Source organism: Amphiura filiformis, chromosome 12 (genome assembly GCF_039555335.1).
Source record: "Amphiura filiformis chromosome 12, Afil_fr2py, whole genome shotgun sequence".
NCBI classification, from domain to species: domain Eukaryota; kingdom Metazoa; phylum Echinodermata; class Ophiuroidea; order Amphilepidida; family Amphiuridae; genus Amphiura; species Amphiura filiformis.
Genome location: NC_092639.1, coordinates 39,823,003 through 39,840,695, shown reverse-complemented (window position 1 = coordinate 39,840,695; position 17,693 = coordinate 39,823,003). Strand labels below are relative to the sequence as shown.

At 35.5% G+C, this 17,693-nt stretch overlaps 1 protein-coding gene across 1 annotated transcript in view; it reads right to left on the bottom strand.

Annotated features, from left to right (window-relative positions):
* The window catches only part of LOC140166183 (nicotinamide N-methyltransferase-like), a 33,888-nt gene extending 17,567 nt beyond the window's left edge, over window positions 1–16,321 (bottom strand). Inside the window, exon 1 of the mRNA XM_072189583.1 lies at window positions 16,274–16,321. The gene's annotated coding sequence lies outside the window, so the exon portion shown is untranslated. The remainder of the gene's footprint in view (window positions 1–16,273) is intronic.
* Window positions 16,322–17,693: the final 1,372 nt, after the last annotated feature.

Below are 17,693 nucleotides of genomic sequence, written 5' to 3'. Positions count from 1 at the left end.
TACCGATTGGTCGCAGACATGAGAGCTGCAAATGTTCATTCAAAGACAGACTCGTACCCAATTCCAAGAATTGATGATTGCATAGACAAAATTGGGAATGCAAAATTTGTTAGCAAATTTGATCTTTTGAAAGGGTACTGGCAGGTTCCACTCACAGACCGTGCCAAAGAGATTTCTGCTTTTTGTACACCATTTGGTCTTTACCAATACAAAGTTATGCCATTCGGTTTGAAAAACGCCCCAGCAACATTTCAGAGAATGGTAAATCAAATTGTGGCAGACATAGAGGGATGTGAAGCGTATGTAGATGATTTGATTGTTTACAGTCAAACTTGGGAACAACACATGGAACAACTCCATCAATTGTTTGAGAAGCTGTCAGAAGTACAATTGACAGTCAACCTGGTAAAAGTGAGTTTTGCCATGCCACAGTCACATACTTGGGATATGTTGTAGGTCAAGGTCAGGTAAAACCTATCAAAGCCAAAGTTGAAGCAATTGAGCAATACCCCACACCTGTAAACAAGAAGGCACTCATGAGATTTCTAGGAATGGTTGGCTATTATAGAAAGTTCTGTCCAAACTTTTCAGAGATAGCAAGTCCTTTGACTGATTTGTTAAAGAAAGATGCAAAATTCATTTGGTCAGAACAGTGTGAAAATGCTTTTCACAAAGTCAAATCTATACTCATGAGTTCACCAGTGCTTACTGCACCTGATTTTCAGAAGCAGTTCAAGTTGACTGTTGATGCCAGTGACATAGGCTGTGGAGGTGTTGTGATGCAAGAGGGTGAAGATCAAATAGATCACCCCATTTATTACTTTTCAAGGAAATTCAACAAGCACCAGAGAAATTACTCCACAATTGAGAAGGAGTGTCTAGCATTGCTATTAGCATTGCTACATTTTGATGTGTATTTGGGTACCACAGTATACCCTGTGCTTGTTTTCACAGATCACAATCCCCTCACCTTCATCAACAGGATGAAGAGCAAAAACCAAAGACTGGTGAGGTGGAGTTTGACCTTGCAAGAGTACAATCTGGACATCAAACATATTAAGGGAAAAGACAATGTAATGGCTGATGCCCTGTCCAGAATTGCATAAAAAACAACTGACAAACAAAGATTTCCTTTAAAAGGGAAGTTGTGTGTGACAAGTAGTCACTGTGTATGATGAGTTAAACACTCAAAGTTGATAATAGGTTAAAGTTGATGTAAAGGAAGAAAATATTTAAGAAAGTTTTCATTACATTCGAACTTTCTTCTTTTAAGGGGAGGGTGTGATGTGCCCTGAGTAATTTGATTTAATTTAATTATTTAACTTTGTTTACAAGCTGAAAGTATTTCATGAGATGGGAAACCCCTTGTATTTTGAATTCCCCCAAATTATTGTAAACAAAGTCAGATCTATGTTTGGAACTTGGAAAGCCCCAGTTCATTGTTGCACCATCAGGAAAACCCCCCAGGAAGTGATGTAATGTGAATGTGTATAATTAATCTTGGGAAATCCCAAGATTGCAGCAATGTTGTGAAAATGTGATTGAAGTAATGGTTTATTAATAGATGATGGGTTTTTTGCATGAGTACTGCTATAAAAAGCTGGAGGCTTTTGTTGGGACTTTACAGAATGTCATGTGAGATTGAAAACTCCACATGTGTGTGATGGTCTTCGTGCTTCAAGAAAAGAAGTACATTTTAACCAGTTTATATAGCCAATAATTGAGCTAATTTTAATACAGCAACGAAGAAGACAGCGAGCACACAAAAGTGCTCTTCCTCATCAAAGGATTAAAAGTTCTTCTGTCACATTGCTGGAGTTTGCTGGGTTTGTGAAGGCAACGCATCTGTCAAAAAACAGTGGAGCTGTGTTAAAGAAACCTGTTCCCTGGAAAAAGAGTGGTTGGTGAAAGAAACACCATTTTTGGAGAAAGCAGCGCAAGGAGATATATTTGTGGAGAAAGCAGCGCAAGGAGATATATTTGTGGAGATAGCAGCGCAAAGGAGATTGGAGGAAGCATCATCATTTTCGTATGAGGATTTTATACGCAAGGATTTATAAATGCAAGTGTACTATGGACTTCGCTGATTTTCGCAGGACAGGTGAATAAGGATATATTACATCAGTCGTCCAGAACATTGCAAGAACTCTAGGATCACCAACAAGAAGACAGCTGGTTAAGTACTGATATAGTAAAACTGTCATTGTGTGATTTTATTGTATATGCGATATTGTTATTATATGTACCAATCATACTCTGTTTTCAATTAAAGACTTAGATTTTGTTAGCTTAAACAAACAGTGTATTTGTGTTGTGCATTCGTGTGAGTTCGGGAAAAAGGTGATTTTGGCCTTGAGTCAAGTACGACTCGTAACAGTAGCAATACCACGGTTTGGCTCGAAAATGATACACCTGTGTCGCTAAACCCAGGTTTTGGTGGCGAATCTAGGGTTTCGTGGCTAAATCCAAGAATAGGCAGCAAAACCACAGTTTTGCTCGTAAATGATACACTTGTGCCGCTAAACCCCGGATTCGCAGCTGAAAAGAAGTTATGCTCGTAAAGCCGAACATGCCGAAGGACTTCTAATTATATTAATACGAGTTTACGAGATATGGTAACATTCCGCAAATGTCATTAATGCTCTGCGTGCTGGCCATTGCCTTCCGCATAAAAAGTCCAAGTTTTGAGATATTTTCTCAAAATATCAAGAGCTATCTCAAGAACCACTGAACCAATACTAGACTTGCTTGTACTCATTTCAATGCATTTTTCATGCTGATTGCTGATATGGTCATGAAAATTTACAGTTCGGAAATTTTTTTAAATTTGTTATAATATACCTGTCGTCTGAAGTCGACTCGACACCCGCGTGGAGAGGGTTAATTAACTAACCTTGTAGTGACATAAATGTTACCATGTGGTAAAAAGTGTATTAATAAAAATTCCTTTAAAAGGAAAGCCAGCCTCAATGTAGAAGAGGTCTTGTAATTTGTTTTGGTCAATGTGAAAGGCATTTTTAGGATCACGCTTACATCCATGTTACATGACAGTCCACCAAACCATCAACGAGAACATGTACACTGAAACAGCAGAAAACGTTAATTCCTAATCTCATGTCAACTTAATTCATTTAATTCATTACTCCAAATTGTTCTGGTCTGTTTTTTTGTTTTTGTTGTTGTTGTTGTTTTTTTTTTTTTTTTTTGTCTTTTCAGCTTTTTACCCACGATATCTCAATTTCCAATTTTTAATACCAGAACTTACGAACTCAATATCTTCGCTTAGGAATGTCCGATTTCACTGCTTTCGATATACCACGTCACAAATACACTGCCGGTTTGAGTTAACTTACATGTACATTTTATTTTAAAATAACTTGATATTAATTCGCAATGTATAGTTTAAGCCTACTATATTATAATAGATAGTGGCCAGCACATTTATAAAGGACTGATTACTCACTACAATCTTCACTCTTAACTGTGTTTTTCTGAATGTGCTTATCATGTTGATTGCTAGTCGTAGTCGGAAACTCCTGCGAAGCTATGGACATGGCATCTTACCTACTCCATTCTATAACAATCTGCCTAGGCCTTGTGTGTTTTCTCTTCAATCATTTTGTTGAATGTAATTTTATGAATCAAATAAAAAAGATAGGAAGTGACTTCACATAAGTTATGTGTCATTTTATTTATAATAAAGAAGTTATTAAATTAATAAAGTAAGCATAGGGCCTGCACTTTGGCTCGACATTTGAAAGGGGCGTGAATTCATTTTTGGATACGCCCCTATTATAATTAGGTAATACTCACACACATTCCCTATATGTATATACATGTACCACATGTAGTAAATCTGTCTGCTTTATCTGTATTGTGACGTTCTTAAGCAAATTGTTAAACACGATTTCATCAAACATTATAACAATAGCTCTTTTACAGTGTGCAATCATCCCGGGCAATAATTGGGCAATAATAGAGGATGTGCGTGAAATTATTGATTGGCTCCATACAAAGGAATTGAACCGGTGTCCTTCACCGTAATCATGGCGCAATGCAGTGCATTCAATCAAACGTTGTCGTCAACCTATTTGATCGTATAGTGCATTTGTTATGTGTGTGTGACGAGCTGTCGCGGTAGATTGCAATAGCTTGTAATCATGGTTTTGTTGAATGAATTTGAGTACTCCGCCATATTTACAGTATGATACGTCATAATCTAGGTGATTATTTGCATTGGATGTCTTGAATACGCTGGCGAAGTTGTGTAATAATCGGATTAATGCTATAACAGTAGATGAATACAAGGTTTGAATATATCGCGTTGCAAAGCCCGATTCAGTGATCCCAGCGAAAGTGAAAAAAAAAATCAAATTGTTACTTTTATAAATTTTTTTAATGAAAAAAATGGGCAAAAAACCCAAGAAAACGGCAGTATCGACGAAGTTGAAGCCCCATTTAAATACATGTAGCTAATTTATATAGGCCTATTGTCAGTATATAAATTACAGATTCACTTAAATGCATTATTTTTGTCTTAAATAGGCCTACTCGGCTTTCGGCTGAACCACTAGCAGAAGATACCAAATTGATGTTTTATGACCTTTGAAATTCTTTTGTTTCGAGTGACATGGTCAGTTCAATTCACGCCGAGTGTCCTTGACAGGTTTGACTCTGCTTCAGTGGTCATGAAAGAATTCAAAAGATAACCTCTGCCCCACCAATCCCAAGCAATTGTCTGAAACTGCTCTTCGGATGATGTATCATAAGAACTCAGTCGTCAAATGATGATAGTCATATAATGACCAAAAGATTATTACTGACTATATCATTGAAGACTGAGTTCCGCAGTCTAGTACAAAATCTGAATTTTGATGATTTTTACGATTGTCCGGATGAAAAAATCACTGAATGGGCCGTTAGTACCCTCCTCTCCTTACCCTGGCAGTATGAATCAAAGAAAAATAAAGAAAAAATTAAATAAAACAAGAAAAAAAAGTCAAAGAAAAGAAACAATAAAAGAAAAACAAATATGAAAAGTTCGAACAATATTTGGTTTATAAAATTAATGTGACCGTGATGAGGCTCGAACCCACCACCTTCCGATTTAAAGTTCGAAGCGCTCGTGTACCAAAGTCTGATGCCTTTCCAAGTGAGCTAGATGCTCCTGAGATACGAAATAAAATAATACACTGTATACCTGCTTGTGTCGGTAATTGATTTGCTCTAATCCCATAATGGTACAGTGCAACAGAGCAAAAATGCCCAAAATTTAAAAGCTATATAATTTATGAACAATATACACTACACATAAAAATACTAATACAAGGGAATTTCAACATAAGAATCCAAACAATTAAGTACCAACATGCACAGCTTTGTCCTTATCAGTTAGCAACCTGGACAACGGATTATTTTGTTCTGCAAGGCTCACTCAGTCATTTAATGAGGCAATACAAACGATCGAATTTGGTGTTGAAATGAGCTCAATTTTGAGTTACACCTTTTCAATGTAAAATTAATTTTCTCGGCCAAATAAAACGCAATCATTTTCATTTTTTCAGTACATGTCAAGTCAAATTGTAGCGCTTGATACTGTATTTTTTTTCAAATCCTAGTGTTAAACTTAGGCGTGAAATTCAGTCATTTCGTGTAAGATTTTCGATTTTGATAGGCTTAAACTCTGCCCGCGAGCCTTTTTTTGATCAACCGTTTAGCTTTTCAAAGTAATATAGTTCGCTAATGAAGGATTTTTCCCAACTTTCTAACGCACATCACCGTGAGCGATATATCATAGTTTTGTCAGAATTTCCGTTTTGATTTCACCATCTTTCACTGTCGGCTGAAAAAAATTCAAAATCAACGCTGAAATAAAGGCTAGTACTAGCATTGTGGATCGATATCCCTGGGTTTAATAGGAATACCGGCATGGCTATAGTGTTGCCAGAACTTCAATATAGCAAAGAAATTCCCAGACCTATAGCGCTCCTACTGATCATGTTTAACCAGAACACCCAATTGGGGATTTAATCGCTGGTCGGGCAATTTGCTTTCAATGAAAAATTGACCTGGATAACAACAAAGGAAATATCGACTATTTCTGCTGGTTGCTCTCGAGATAAAAGTACTGATTTGACATTTTCGGAACATGAATGGAAAAAGGGTAAAACAAAAACGGAAATTCTGACAAAACTATAACATATAGACCCACACGATGTGCTTTACAGAGGTGGGAAATATCTTTCTTTAGCAAACTATATTAGTTTGAGACGCTAAAACATGAATTCCGTAAAAAGCTCGCAGGCGAATTCAAGGCCTATAAAAACCAAAAATATCACACTAAAAGACACAATTTGATGCTTAATTTTAACACCAGGATTTTTAAAAAAAATGTATATCCAAGCACCAAGTTTTTAACTGACATTACTGAAGGAAAAAAAAAATATTGCTTTATATTTGACCGAGAAAATTAATTTCATAGCAAAAAGGTGTATCTCTGAATTGTGCTGATTTTTACATGTATCGATCGACTTTTAGCGCGACTAAGCATTTCTAAAGAATTGGTTGTCCAGGCGGCTGACTGTTATATCACTTTTGGGTTTTTAACAAAATGTTATCAAACCTCTACTGTGATTGGCAGCTGCACAAGGCATCTCTTTGATAGCTGATAATGGCCATCCATTTAGCAAGTGGCTACTAACTGACCTTGACAGGCTTGAATGAGCACTGTCATCTGCTACAAAACCATCACACTCCAGGACCTGGTCACTCCATGATCCAACAGAGAGCACAGTACTTTGACAATGGAGTGAAATTATTGATTAAAAGTACAGCTCCTACGCGTGTATAGCAAAAAATTGGAATAGAATGTTTGGAATCATGTAACTAAAATACTAAATGCATTCTGCAAAATGTGCTCTGACCAATATATAAAGCATTTCATTAGCTTTAATTTGACATATTGTTTGACATGTTTGGAATTATGGTAAATCATTAAATAAAATATTTATTAATTAATCAATTATGTCAATTAATTAAAAATTTAATGCAAATATGCATATTTTCTCTGACAGAATTGTAGGATTTGACAAGAGCCATCTTTCTTGTATGTTTGATTCTTATTACATACCGGTATCGTATTGCGTCCCCAGTTATAGTTGCAGAAAAAAAATACGCGTGCAGGACACACATATGCACACACCCCCACGCACCCATAGGATCGTACCGTTTTACAATCATATAACATTCATTGGCGCTAGTAGTAGTAAATTCCAATTTTCTTTGCTTTACCTCACTTGTTCTGCTCAAAATTAAAAGGGGACATATCTGACAGTAAAAGCATTTTTATGGAAATTATGTTTAACTATTTGCTTAAGGTTACACGAAGAAACGTATAAAAAACGTATAAAAGACGTATAAAGTTGTTCTCTAAAACCGCGTTTTCTCAGCAATCAAATATCGCAGTGAGTCAAATGTTGGTGCATGGATGTATCTTTACATTATTTTTGTGTGTTTATAAAAAATTTAGAATCCGTTTGAAAATCCTTCGTTTAAATCATTTTTACGCACCATGTTCACAAGATCAAAAACACGTTCCATGCAGTTTTTTCAAATGTTCGCTCCGTATAAAACCACGCCGAGTGATTGTTTTCTCCTTTTTTGTATTGTACTACAAATCGATTAAAGAAATAATGTTGCCATGGGGAAGAACCAAATACAGTACCGATCAAATTTAAAAAGCCCGTTTTTGGGGAACATTTTCGAGAATCTTGTCTGAGAAAAAACTGTTTTGTGAAATTATCGATATCTTGATAACGGGGCGTTAATTTAGACATCTGAATACCTACATTATTTCTCAACATTCTGCCAATTGCTATCCCATTTGATTTTCACTCCAAATTGAAGAAAATAAAAAAAAAAACGAGGTTTTTCCTCCATCAGTTCGTTCAAAATTTCAGCGCCGACATGCGTGTTTATTCTAAGAGCCATTGTGCGGACGCGATTGTAATCAAGTAATTACATCAAATTATAGTTACATATCCGCTTCGAGAATAAGAAATTGCGTAAGCTGATGTATGGTCCAGTGGATAGAGCGTTGGACTGGGAATCTGTTATGAACAATTTTTGTGGGTTCGAGTCCCCATGTGGCTTTTTTCTCTCTTTTCTCATTTTTACTTCCTTTCTTTCCTCTTTTCTTTCTCTTTTTCTTTTTTCATTTTTTTTTCATTTCTTTCTTTCTTTCTTCCTTTTTTTTTTTTTTTTCTTTTTCTTTCTCTCTTTCTTTCTCTTTTCACTATTTCTTTATTCTTTCTTGCTCCTTTCTTTTTAGTTTTATTTGATTGATTCGCTGACTGCAGTGAATCGTGATTGATTGTTTTTCACTTTATATAATTCAGAAATTTGTAGGCCTGCTAAGTCTGTCTTTTTGAATATTCTTCCCAAATTCGATTTGCAAATAATTGCTTTTTGATATTGTTGTTGATGTTATTGTTGTACCCTATTACATTGTAATCAGGGGAATAGCAGCATTGATTTATTTCATCAAAGATATCAAGGCTATAAATTCAAAATCAACACATTTTCCAGGGCGTAGCTTGACGAAGTGCCCCAATCCCGGGCCCCAATCAATTTTAAAATCCTTATGAAAATTGCCGAAAATGGCTTGTACCCCTCCCCCGGCATCCGACCCGGTATGTCGCCCCTCATGTAACCCCCCGCCCGCCCCCGACTCACGAGCTCCGGGCACGAGCTAAGCCAAGTTTCATGTCTTGACCGTGGATCAATATTCTATTGTAAGTAGGCCTACGTCCCAGTACGCTTGTTCATTTTCTGCATGGCTGTTTCTGTTATGAACTTACGCCCCTCTGAAATCAAGCGCATGAAAAACTCTCGGCTAACCTTAAACAGCACAAAACAGATAAAGCAAACAAATTTACTATACATAAGCCTATACATGTATGGTATGCCAGGGACTGTTTAAGGGCTGGGGTATGGACGTTTGGACAGTATTTATTGTGGGACATTAGAGCACATCAGACATATCGAATCGCATTCTGAATACGAAGAATGTCCTTCTGATATCAAATAATTTTGATTTTTTGAAATTCGCAATGTAATACACATTTTATGGCAAATCATTAAAATTGATATTTTTGATATTTAACAGTACTCGAAGTAAACTTTATAAATCTGATGATTTATACTTAATGTGTATGTAGGTGGGATGAAATGCCGACGATCAATTGACAATTTTGACCTTTCGTATTGAAGATATGGATTTTTTCCCCAAAACACCAAAAAAAATTAGGTCTTTTTTTTTTTTTTTTATATCTTCAATATGAAAAGTCAAAATTTTGAATTGATCGTCGGCTTTTCCTCCCAGCTACATACACTTTAAGAATATATCATTAGATTTATAAAATTTACTTCGAGGACTGTATATATCAAAATGTGAAAAATATCAAATTTTAATTATTTGTCATAAAATTTGTATTATATCGTGAATTTCAAACAATGAAATTATTTGATATCAGAAAGACATTCTTCGTATTCATAATGCAATTCGATATGTCTGATGTGCTCTCGTGTCCCACAAAAAATACTATCGAAACGCTCAAAACGCTCATTCCAGATCCCTTAATTTGGTTAATTTTCTTTGTTTTTTTTCTTTTCTTTTCTTGTTTTATTTATTTTTTTTTTTTTTTTTTTTTTTTTCTTTATTTTTCTTTGATTTATATTGCCAGGGGAAGGAGAGGAGGGAACTAAAGGCCCATTCAGTGATTTTTTTGATTTTTTTTTCATCCCGACGATCGTAAAAATCATCAAAATTCAGATTTTGGATATTAGACTGCGGAACTCAGTCTTCAATGATAGTCAGTAATTTTTATATTTTGGACATTATTATGACTATCATTTGAGGACTGAGTTCTTATGATCCGAGGAGCAGTTTCAGACAATTGCTTGGGATTATTGGGACAGAGGTTATCTTTTGAATTCTTTCATGACCACAAGCATAGTCAAACCTGTCAAGGACACTCGGCGTGAATTGAAAGACCATGTCACTCGCCACAAAAGAATGTCAAAGGTCATAAAACACCAATTTGGTGTCTTCTGCTATCTAAAGGCGTATGGCTGATTTTGTACCTTTCGTCATTGTCATAGATGTGCTAACATAGCTTGCCAGTGCAGTGGTTGAGCCGAAAGCCGTGTGTCTAAGACAAAAAATAATGCATTTACGTGAGTCTGTAATTTATATACCGGTACTGACAGTATATAAATTAGCTACATGTATTTGAATGGGGCTTCAACTTCGTCAATACTGTCGTTTTCCTTTTTTGTTTTTTTTATAAACGTAACAATTTGATTTTTTTTCACTTTCGCTGGGATCACTGCATGGGACTTTGTAGCGCGGATTATTCAAAACTTGTTTTTACCTACTGCTATATAGTATTAATCCGATTATTACATAACTTTGCCAGCTTATTCAAGACATAGGTTATGTAAGGGATAAACTGTACATGGGTATAGAGGCCCTGCATGCTTTTATCGATTGGCTCCAAACAAAGGATTTGAACCGGTGTCCTTCACCGTAATCACGGCGCAGTAGCCAACAGTCCATTCAATCAAATGTTGGCAGTGTGCGAGACGAACGATGTATAAATCTAGAGGTCACATCATCACTTATCATGCTTATTGTAAAAAGTTTGTCCAATGCATATACTGTGTGTATTGTTCCCGGGTATTGTCAATGCAGTCAAGCAAACAGGTATTATATTTTGAAAAGGCCGCTATAGTATATTCACAGGGGTGTCTTGAATGGCCAATCATATGGGACATAATCAAATTGCAGTGACTGCTTCCTTTGTTACCACATGTCAGTCATCTTGTGATTATTGGACCATGTAAACCTGCAAAAAACGAGACAAAGTGCTGGCCCTATGACAATTTATTTATCTATAAGTGCATGTCAAATGGGGTACATTGTTCAATACTATAGGCCTACATGCATAAATTATGCCCATATTATAGCTAGGCCCTAAAAACTTTATTTTGCATCGGATTTTTCCCATTGAAAAGACAAAACTGATGTTTATGATAGCAACCATTTCATCAATAATATTTTGAGTCATTTTTATCCATAAAACGACACAGGATATGATAGATAACTACTTTCACATCAATATGGTCCATATAATCACAGATTGTTGAGAATCTGTGATATGATGAAAATTTTGATTCTATATAATAGATCTGTTAATATCAACATGATATCACGCTGTTCAGTGGTCAAGGAGTAAGGACCCCCGGTCAAGGACACCGATATGACATCATAGGTAATGTAATTTTCTTCTGCTAATTATTATTGTTACATTTATCGCCAGCCCATACGCGGGCTGGTATCTATTTCTGAGATTGGGTTTGTATGCTCAAGAGATTAACTTTATTGGTATTGGTAAGAATTATTTTATTTTACTTTTTGAGGTGGTATGTTTTAAAATTATTGTTATTCGATTTGTAAGGAAAAGTTACAAATCGAATAACAATCATTTTAAAACATTCTCAAAAAGTAAAATAAAATAATTCTTACCAATACCAATAAAGTTAATCTCTTGAGCATACAAACCTAATCTCAGAAATAGATACCAGCTCATGTATGGCTGGCGAAAAGCTATGCCTATTGTCTGTCCAATTAACTTAGACACCCAGTTTTTGTTACTTATTTGAAAAAATATCCACTTTCAAAGAAAGTCATGAAAGAAAAGTGTTAACATTCGCTGAGACCTAACGGGATTTTTTTGTGTTTCCAAAGCATTGAGTAAGAGTTTACCAGAAATTCTATTGAAATTGGAAGGTTTTTCTCAACACTTTAAAAATAATCCGGTAGAAGTTGGGTACCACTATTTTGGAAGGTCTCATTATACAGATTTGTAGGTATTGTGATTTTGGATAGTGAATGGATGAATAGTAAATTAATTACACTCCTCACCAAAAACATTTTATAAAAATGAAAAATATAATTCAGTTCATAAAATGCAGACAGTGTTTAATTGGCATATTTATTCTTAGTGTATTAACTCAGTGATCCCAGCTGTCCCTCAACCAATTACAACAATTTGGCGCGGTATTTGAATCTTGTTCTGTGCATGCTTTTGGCTTGGCCCAATTCTCGCTATTCGCAATAAGGGCGCCGCCAGCGGTTTGCGATGATCGTGATGTATCATGGGATGTAATCGTGATGTATCATGGGAAAAGGTCGACATCAAGTCCGCGCAATACGAATATTACCATGCTATTACATAGGAACACGTGACAATATTTTTTAGTTTGTCAAAATAAAGGTGTTACACGCGAATCGATACTCAATAATACTTAATAATGTGATTTGAAATGTGCACAATTAATTTTTTCTCTATCGATTTGCGTGTAATACCGTTATATTGACAAACTAAAAATATTGTCACATGTTCCTATGTAATAGCATGGTAATATTCGTATTGCGCGGACTTGGATGTCGACCTTTTCCCATGATACATCACGATTACATCGCAAACCGCTGGCGGCGCCCTTATTGCGAATAGCGAGAATTCCAAGAAAATACAAATTGTATGCCCTATGAATGTTCTGATGTTATTGGTGAGGAGTATAATTCACAATACACTCCAGACGCATAGTAACTTGCCCTATCATTTGTTATAATGCACCAACTTAAATTATTGATTGGCTCCAAACAAAGGATTTAAACCAGTGTCCTTCACCGAAATCATGGCACAGTGCAGTCCATTCAATCAAATATTGTCATCAACCTATTTGATCGTAGTGTATTTGTTATGCGTGTAAGACGACCTCTCGCGGTAGATTGCAAACATGCTTTTGTTGAATGCATTTGAGTAGACTGCCATTATTGTGAATTAGTAAAAGGAAAAAAAAAAAAAGGGTGGCATCACTGATCAATTCGCTACTTGCACGGTTCCGCCATTATGCACTATGTGCGGGAGAGCCTCGAACTGGCAGCATACATGAAAGGAAGAATTATGTAACCTTACACAGAACGTTATGACTAGTTCAATTCCCATTCATGTATGCTGCCAGTTCGAGGCTCTCCCACATAGTGCATAATGGCGGAACCGTGCAAGTAACGAATATGTATGATTACAATGTTCAAACACCCCTTACTGTAAATAGATTATCCCATCAAAAGTTTCAAGTCATTTTTTCTTTCTTTCTTTCTTTCTTTCTTTCTTTCTTAAAGAAAGAAATAAAGAAAGAAAGAAATAAAGAAAGAAAGAAATACCTGTGTCATAAATGATTACACCCCTCCCTATTTTCTACTGTAAACAATATTTATTTTCAAAATACACTTTTTAATAGACTATTTTATTTTCACTTCAGCTCAATTTAGCTGTTGTATTTGTAATTGCAATTAGATACTGTGCGTGTAAAAACATGATTTTAAATATTTGTATATTAAAGCCATATTATAACATTTCTGTAAAAATAGATTAGTATCATCATATATACACGCTGTTCGACACTGACACCGTAACAAGATAAAATGTATACGGTACCGTATCAAATTGCGGAATCACAACTGATTCAGTGTTTTCAGACCCGATTCAGGGTTTCCAAGCCCGATTCAAGGTTTCCATAGCTAAACCCTGGAATGGGGAGCGAAACTAGGGTTTTGCGGCTAAACCCTGGTTTTGCTCGCTATTCTTAGGAATAGCCCAAAACCATAGAATCGCTACCCGATTTGAGTTTTACCGAGCTAAACCTAAGATTCGGAGGCTATACCATGGTATTGCTAGCTATTCCTAGGAATGGGCTTCAAAACTCTAGAATTGCTCCCCGATTTGAGTTTCACCGTGCTAAACCTAAGATTCGGGTGCTATACCCTGGTTTTGCGGGCTATTCCTAGGAATGGGGAGGTATGTGAGATTGCATTTATGGCCAATTGGACGTGGCAAATGGACGCGCGTCCGTTTTTGAAACCGACGCCAAAAATGTACAAATGGACGTGAGAAATGATCAAATGGACGCAGTGTCCATTTCCAAAACGGACGCGAGAAGAGGACAAACAGACGTGCGTCCATTTCCAAAACGGACGCGGATTGAGAACTCAATCAAACAGTCACTGCATGCACCGTACTATCGTAACATCAAGTTCACCGTCATATTTTAGTATTAGAAAATTAGTAAAAATTAGTAGGCCTATTGTAAGAAAAAGTAACATTGTAAAACTTAATTTGTTTATTTCTTCTCATTCTTCCTGTTATTTATTACGTATTGCTCAATTATTTATAGGTTGTTTATTTATTTATTTATTTATTATTATTTATTATTATCAATTATTTATTATCATTTAGGGGCCTACTTAAAGTGTTAATAGTACTTTTTTGTGGAAGCCTTCAAATGGGCTTCAAAACCTTAGAATAGCTACCCGGATTTGAGTTTTGCTTGGCTAAACCCAAGATTCGGAGGCTTGTATAGTATTGCTGCCCATTCTTAGGAATGGCCTGCAAAACCCTAGAATTGCTACCCGATTTGAGTTTTGGTGAGCTATTCCTTAGTTTGGGGAGCAAAACCCAAGAATGGGCTGGCGAAACCCGGGTATAGCGACCGATTCTTGGGTTTTGCTCAAAATGATACACTTATGCTTCCATACACGCGCCCACCACGCCAACATCCATCCACACCACTCCACGCCATACATAAATTCTCCCAGTCACATTTCCCCAATATGAAATTTTTAAAAAGTAAAATTTTAATTTTAATTCTTTTAAAGTTTGGCAGAGGCGGATTCGAACTCACGGCTTTGGCTAGTATCACGTATACCATACGTCCAGCGCCTTAGACCGCTCGACCACGAAGAACTTGATAGTGTCATCGTGAAAATTTATACCTATAATATTAATAAATCGCAACTTCATTACTGCATCATATTTTGGAATTTTATCTGCTTAAAACATTAATGTGTATTATAATAAAGCTACCATTATTTATATTGTTGAATTCTCAAGCGCATAGAGACAATTAATACGAGGGTCCTATGAATAGGCCTACATACACAATACATAAAATCGATTTTGATATCGGCCATGTGCTCTGCTGTGCATGTGGTTTCCCGCAGTGGCGGAAGTTGTATTACGAAGTGCATCCGAACTCCATTTTGAAGCAAATGATTTTGACAAGGCATTGGATTGTTCCAGTTTGCATCCTAAATCCACATTAGACCCTAATTTTATTTACAAAATCAAAAGATTAGATTATCATAACAACAAAACGGTAATCTTTTGTCGGGTCTAATGTGAAAATTACATTAAAAAAATGCAGTTTTTACAGAATTAATTTTCACTTAATTCCAAAAAAAAATGGCGTATATAAGATTGAAATAAATTCTCTACCTTCTATACTAGATCAATTGTGACGCAAGTTGTTATCAAAAATTGTTGTGATAGATGTACAGTTAATATTCATATTATCCATTACCTATCTGATGGTACAGTTTTACACAGAAAATATTTATTTGAAAAACCTGCCACTCGGCTTTTTCCGGAAAGGTCACAGGGTCGCCGTGACCTGTGCAATAATTACAATTAAAATTTTTCTTATTCCAACAGCAAGCGTTTCTAGAATATATTATGGCGAAATGTGGTGTTCAGTTCAGTTCAGTTCAGTTCAGTTTTATTTTGTTGGATTGTTACGTAAGCGTTATGCACGCGTTATGTAACATCCATCCATGCATCTTTCCCGGATGCGCAGGTAGCTAACGAGGTAGAAACTCGGATGCGACAATCAATATGCAAATTTGGCTACCCCCAGCGATGAAGAAGGTCCAAAGTTTCTCCAAACATGGCCATTGCCGCATCACCGTGCACTGAACAATTAACAGGCCTGTGCATAACGCTTACGTAACAATCCAAACGATAACAACCTAATTTGCCAAACTTGAAAATGAATAACACGCTAAATTTCGGCCAATTTCTATCGCACGAGTATCGGAATTGCATAAACAAAAGCCAATACACTAAAGAACAAAATAGAAACATTGAATTTCTGATAACGATGCGATCAAAAGAGGAATTATGAAGAAATATTTTTGGGGTTTCACTAGCTCGAGATACTCTAGCTAAAATACAGGTTTACATTTACTATCTTTAATTTAATTTAATTTAATATCAGGCCAAAAGTTTTGCAAAAACTGTCCAAAGTATTTTAAAACGGAATTTCGCAAAATTATGACAAAAATTGTACATAAAAAGATTCAGTAACTCACCAACTGCTCAATGGTAATAATTCCGAAAGGAAAATCAAATCAATTCCGCATAAACATGTGCACAAATATCTCAAAAAATTGGGGCTCGCCTTACCCCTACAATAACGGCTGGGTACTGGTATAATTAAATAAAGGGTATTTGTAAATATAGTAACGTATCGAAACGTATGGAAATGGATGGAAAAGGATGGAAAAGGATGGAAATGGATGGAAATGGATGGGAAAAGGATAGGAACAGATCGAAAAGGATGAAAATGGGTCGGAATGAATCAAAATATGACTCGAACATCTCGAAATGAGTACAATAAGAGCTAAAATTCATCAAAATGTGTTTTCTTATACCATGTATATACTGAGTGCTACTTTGTATCGAGTGTGTCTTCATTTGTTTTCCTGTCTTCCCTATTTTGCATTTCTTTCTTTCTTGCTTTTTCTTTTCATGCAAATAAAATTCAAATACTAGTAATTGGAAGGAAGAAAGAACAATTAGGCCTCGATTTTCTTTTTAATTAATCAATTAACGCAAGAAGGAAAGAAAGAAAGCAAATTCTTCTTTAATTTTAGATTAATATTAAAAGATATTATTTAATTACATAAATAGTTGTACTTTATTTTCTCAATGACATTATTTATTAGCATTAAATAAAAACTCCATGATCCCAATTAGGTGTAAGTTGGGACATATGACTTGACAAGCATTACAAAAATTAATATGCCAAAAATCAGGTTTGAAAAAAAAATGACCAAACTCAATTTAAAAGATCGTACATGGCTTTAACTTTTGATTTATATACATTTTTATAGGCCTATTCCTGCATGTAGGAGGATATCGCTGAGTATGAGTTTCCAATTCCCCTATCAAATAGACCTTAAAATGTGTTTAAATTTAATCTGAGCATAAAATTCTAAAATTTGATTTAATATGATTTTTTAGATATCATATCTATAGACCAATTTGGTGAATGAATTGTGGAAAAATAGACAATTTTTATCAAGACAATTTTCACCAAACTTTTTTATGATGCAGTTCTTCTCCAGGATTGTTACTTTCTTTGAGATCTGCCAATGTTTCATCACAGATATTGGAATATAGTATCTGTGGTTTCATGCTGCTGTGGCGGCTTTTACTGGCCACACTGTCCTGTGATTTGAGCATTTTGACCGACGGGTGAAACACATTTTGTCGAATTTTAGCTCTTATTGTACTCATTTGAGTCATATTTTGATTAATTCCGACCCATTTTCATCCTTTTCAATCCGTTCCTATCCTTTTCCCATCCATTCCCATCCATTTCCATCCTTTTCCATCCATTTCCATACGTTTCGATACATTACTAAATTTACAAATACCCATAAATTATAACTATAAAAACTAACAAAAAATTGAAATTTTGTTATAGGCCTACTGTAAGAAAAATTT